Raw genomic sequence first — 5,960 nt, forward strand, 5'->3', positions numbered from 1 at the left:
ATGTCTACACGAGACTAGTATAGCTCCGCTGATGACTGAGATGCACAAGCTTTCTCGCCACGGCAAGCTTGTTTTCCTTTGAAGAAGTACCTAGATTGATTACATAAAAATCTGAATAGGTTGATTTTTTAGTATTTTTTGGATTGCTGTAGATTTTTTTTTTGTCTTAGGTGTGTGAAAAAAAAAAAGGTTATTACCATAATTTAAAAATATTTTTAAAACTACAAGATCTTTATATTAGAGAGGTCACGAAAAGTGCACAAGATGCATATAGGAATTTATTCATGATTTTTCATACAGATATAAATTGAAACTAGAAACTAATCCAATGATGTGCGTGGTGTAGTTTGAGAAAGGAGAGAAAGGAGCGAGGAAGAGCATGGAGAAAAAGGAGAGGAATAGTGAAAAGGAGAGGGAGAGGTGGCAAGAATAAATGGGAGAAGAAAGAGGGACTCTGGAATGAAGGTTGAGATGGGAGATGGAGGAGATGAGGGGAGGAGGAAAGAGTATGACGGGAAGGAAGGGGAGTAGATAGAGGAATAAATTAAAGACAGATGAAGAATAATGGAATGAATCTGTGGAGGGGAGAGGATGGAGATAAAGGGAGAGGAGATGTGAGAGTTACAACTGAGGCGAGATATAGAGGAGGAAGAGTAGAAGATGGAAAAAAGGAAAAGACTGATTGGAAGGTAGAGAGGAGATACGAAGAGGAGAGTAAGAAGAGAAGGGATGCATGTGATGTTGCGCATTTTGGTAGTGTGATTTGTAAACCCATTCAGTACGATGACGTGGTTATTGTCCATTCTTGCACCACCAGACAACTAAATAGTTTTCAAAAGTAATGGTTGAACGTAAGATAAAAATGGATGTATGGAGTGCTATACATTTCTATATTAGGTATGGTGTGATATGGTGATTGTGATATGTTATGGTGGTATGGTGATCCTGGCTACACACACACACACACACACACACACACACACACACACACACACACACACACACACACACACACACACACACACAAGAGGTACTGGTTCTGGTTCAGTCAGGTTTAGTCTGTTCAGGGGGTTCCATGTGTTCAAAAGGATCCAGTCTTCATGCAGTTGATGGTGTCCATCTGTGGACGAGAGAGAAAGTGAGATAAAAATGTTTTGTGTTGGATTGGGTGGGTGGTTAGATGTGTGTGACTGAGAGAGTGAGGAGAAAGTGAGAACCAAGAAAACAGGAGCAGGAGAGCAGGAGAGGCATGAGACTTCGGGAAGGTAGGAGAGAGAGACGGGGGAGGAAGAAGGAAGTAGGAAAGGCAAGGGGAGAGAAATGGGAGGAAGGGAGAATGGAAAGGAAGGGTGAGAAAAGAAGGGAAGAGAAAGCTAGGGAGGAAGTGGAAAAAAAAAGGGGGGGGAGAAGAGGGAGGGAGGTAAGTAGGTATGAGAGGGGTTAAGGAGGTGGGGACAGGTAAGTCCCACACAGGTGTTATAACACCAATGAGATTACGTTGTGAGCACCTGACCACACCCTTCCTCCTCTCTCTCTCTCTCTCTCTCTCTCTCTCTCTCTCTCTCTTTCACACACACACACACACACACACACACACACACACACACACACACACACACACAAACACCCACACACACACCCACACACACCACCCAAACACACACCCACACACCCACCCAAATACACCCACACACACACCCACACCCACCACCCAAACACACACACACACACACACACACACACACACACACACACACACACACACACACACACACACACACACACACACACCTATAATACCAGCTCATTACTTCGTCTTGTGAACAGCATCTGGAGTAAGGATGAATTAATTCTGTAAATGCTGTTTAAATTATTTCTGAAGTAGATAATGATATAATAACTGGTAATCCGATATTAATATAGAAGTATGGAAGTCAGTTCTAACGTGTTTGTTGTGGCGAAAACTTTAATAATAATAATAATAATGATGATGATGATGATAATGATAATTATAATAATAATAATATTAATCATCATCATCATCATCATCATCATCATCATCAAAATTTTTATTTGGTTTTTAGAAATAGAGTTACAGAAAATTCCTACTATACAAGATATGACCTAGCTCTTTGATGAAAAATTTTATCTTATAAGAGCCAGTGAATATTTTATGTATATAAATGCTTTATATCATTGAATGATTGTGACACACTGAGAGGCAATCACAGTAGCAGTTGTAATAGTAATAATAATGATAATAATGATACTACTAGTACTATTACTACTACTGCTACTACTACTACTACTTCTACAACAACTACTGCTACTAATGATGATGATGATAATAATAATAATAATAATAATGATAATAATAATAATAATAATAATAATAATAATAATAATAATAATAATAATAATAATAATAATAATAAAAATAATAATGTACTACTGCTACTACTACTACTTCTACTACTACTAATACTAAACTACTACTACTACTACTAATATATTACTGCCACTGCTGCTGCTGCTGCTACTACTACTACTACTACTACTACTACTACTACTAATAATAATAATAATAATAATAATAATAGTGATACTTCTACTACTACTACTACTAATGATGATGATGATAATAATAATAATAATAATAAATAATAAAAATAATAATAATAATAATAATAATAATAATAATAATAATAATGTACAGGTCACTACACAAAGACCTTGAACATTTTAACTACATTTGCCCAGTGACAGAAAAATAAGAGTAATCAAAGAGGGAAGCGTAAATAAAGTTTGTTAAAAAGCAGAAAATAAAAGTGGTTGTTGCCATGAATACCACGAATTGCGACCAGAAAATTAAAATAGATGTTGCAAAAGAGGACTGTCTGAGGGTGTATCAGTGCTGACGTTAACATACGGGTGTGATGCTGTGCTATAGAATATGTACGAGAAGCCATAAGTAGTGGAAATGTTACTAATGAATATGGCAGCAGGGTATTTGGATGGACGGTCTGGTTACATAGAGAATAGACATGAATTGGCTGATGACAGGGATATTTATGAGTGAATTTTGGAGTTAGATGGAGAATTGCAAATCCAAGAAGATGGCTCTATACAATAAATCCATAAATGTAAAAGCTGCATAGAAACATTGATGGAACAAAAGAAATCACCTCTTTAGTCCAGTGACCATTTTTGTTTTGTGTTATAGCGACAACCAGACGATTTCATTCAACTCAGTTGATATTTATTATTGAAGGAATTAATGATGGATATATATTAAATGCTGTTCATGGGAGTAATATATATCTATCGATATGCCATGCCACGTTGAGTACACCGCTTCCCATCCGATCAGCGAAGTTAAGCAACGTTGGGTCTGGTTAGTACTTGGATGGGTGACCGCCTGGGAACACCTGATGCTGTTGGCATCCCTACGTGTCTTGTGGGGTTGGTGGAGGATTAGTGCCCCTCCCTGTAAAACAATTAACTCTAAGCCCTTGGCCACCCCATTTGGGATATATGGCGTCTGGCAATGGATGGATGGATATATATATTGTGTGTAAGATGTGTCTGTGTTGGCACCCTGGCTAGGTAAACACTTTTGCCTATGTCTGTCATGTTGTGCCGTATCTTCTTGCTGGATGTTTGCTTTCATTCAGCCTCTTCAGAAAAGGGGTGGTCGTTCCTAACCTTCTCAGTATCGCCCAATTGCTTCAGTATCTTGTTTTTGTAAAGAGTTTGAGGGTATGTTTAAGTAGAAGATTATGAAGCATTGTGCTCTCGTAAACTTTTTTCCTCTTGGGATGCTCCATTGATGATGTACACTTTGCCATATGATTTTTGGTCATCTTTCTTTCCAGACTGTGGCGAATCCTGTCATTGCACGTGTCATAGTCAAAGCTATCGACCGAGTTTGGCAAAAATTGATGATTTCCAGAGCGCGCTTTTATGATTTCTTTCCTGTCTGTGTCTTCATCTCAAGCTTCCTTTGTGGTCGTTCTGTAGCTGCTTTTGTAGACTGCCTTTATTCGTCTTCTAAAACTATCGATAGTGGTGTTCCTCAGTGCTCTGTCCTGTCACCAGCTGTCTCCCTTCTATTTATCAGTGATTTTCTGAACTGCACTTTTATCCCCATCCACTCTAACTCCGACGAGTCTATCCTTCACAGTCCTGAATGCTTGTTTCGGTGTCCGTTTCTTCAGTTTTTTAATGATTTGATGAAGCTGTGGCTGACTACTTTCTGACCTGACTATCATTTCTGATTATATCTATATATCTATATATATATATATATATATATATATATATATATATATATATATAGAGAGAGAGAGAGAGAGAGAGAGAGAGAGAGAGATACATAGATATATATATATATATATATATATATATATATATATATATATATATTCAGTATATATATATTCAGTATATATACTGTACGTTCAGTATACACCTGTCCAGTTAAAATTTTCCACAGGAATATCCCATAATGTTTAACAAAACACAGGTCAGTTCTTCATTGTCTCTTAATATCCTTGGGTTTTCTTTCTCTACGAATCATGAAAAGATTATACTATCACCCGTGCAAAATCTCCTTCCAAGAGATTAAGTGCATTAAGCCGACTCCGTGTTTTCGTAACACTAGACGACTGTTGACTTTGTATAGGGGTCTTATTCGCCCGTGTGTGTAGTACATGCAGCATGTTTCTGATCTTTTTTTGTTATTTAATGCAGGGAAGCAGGAATCAAAGGCCGCGAGCCCGCAATTATTGTTCCTTCCAGAAAATAAAATACAAGACAGAGCCAAATTCAAGATTTGATCATTTCGAGATGCCTGAACAAACTGCGTTTGAAAGACTAGAGATCATAGGAAACAGAAAATACAGACAGAGGGAGACAGTTCCAGAGCTGACCTGTTGCATAAATGAAGGACTGGGAGTAACGGTTAACCCATGCACTGGAGAGTTGGACAGAAAAAGGATGAGAGTTTGCTTCTAGACGGGTGCTATGCACCTGTCGAAGAGGTGGAGGAATGCATGCAGACAGTTCAGCGGAACAGTGACTATTGAAGTAGCGATGGTAAAGAGATAAAGATGCAACAGTGCGATGAAGAGACAGTGGTTGAAGGGAGTCAGTAAGAGGAGGAGAGTTAATGATAGGAAAAGCCTTTGACTCCACCCTATTGAGAAGAGCTGTATGTGGGGAGCCTCCCCACACATGAGAGTTGTACTCCACATAGGGGTGGATATAACCTCTGTACAGAGTCAACAATTGAGCAGGGGTAAAGAAGGAATGGAGTTGGCTTAGGACACCTAATCTCTTGGATGCAGATTTTACAAGAAATGTAATATGATCTTTCCGAGATAAGTCCCGAGTAAATGAAACCCCAAGCATGTACAAGGATGATGCAGGATTAAGCTGAATGTTATTAAACACTAGTGGATATACCTGTTGAAGATTTTTTCGGGTTGATAGGTGTAAGAGCTGAGTCTTTGATGCTTTAAAAACAACCAGATTATTCTTTCCCCAGTCAGAGATACGAGCCAAGTCAGACATTAGGTTTGCCATAGCCTCGTCCCTTGTTTGTTGAAGTAACTGCTGAGGTGGACGTTGCGGGAACCGAATGCAAAGGTGAAGGGTGGAGTCATCAGCGCATGAGTGGATAGGGTTAGATGTACAGCTTAGAAGGTCAATGATGAATAAAATGAAGTGAGTTGCTAATAGGACACAGCCTTGAGGAACACCACTGTTGATAGATCTAGGAGAAGACCGATGGCCGTCTACAACAGCGGCTATAGAATGACCAGAAAAGGAAGCTAGAGATGAACGCACAGATAGAAGGATAGAAACCGTAAGAGGGCAGTTTGGAAATTAAAAATTTATACTAAACTCGATCTATGGCTTTTGAGATGCCAAGTGCAGTGGCAAAGCTTTCGCCAAAG

The 5,960-nt window shown here is 38.7% G+C and overlaps 1 non-coding gene across 1 annotated transcript; it reads left to right on the forward strand.

The window, feature by feature from the left end:
• The first annotated feature begins 3,323 nt into the window (after positions 1-3,323).
• LOC145416196 (5S ribosomal RNA) lies at positions 3,324-3,443 on the forward strand. The gene has a single exon (XR_013900239.1). It is a non-coding gene; the product is annotated as a 5S ribosomal RNA (ribosomal RNA).
• Positions 3,444-5,960: the final 2,517 nt, after the last annotated feature.

Source organism: Coenobita brevimanus, chromosome 104 (genome assembly GCF_032717465.1).
Source record: "Coenobita brevimanus isolate Jiangsu-jjx chromosome 104, ASM3271746v2, whole genome shotgun sequence".
In the NCBI taxonomy this organism is placed as follows: domain Eukaryota; kingdom Metazoa; phylum Arthropoda; class Malacostraca; order Decapoda; family Coenobitidae; genus Coenobita; species Coenobita brevimanus.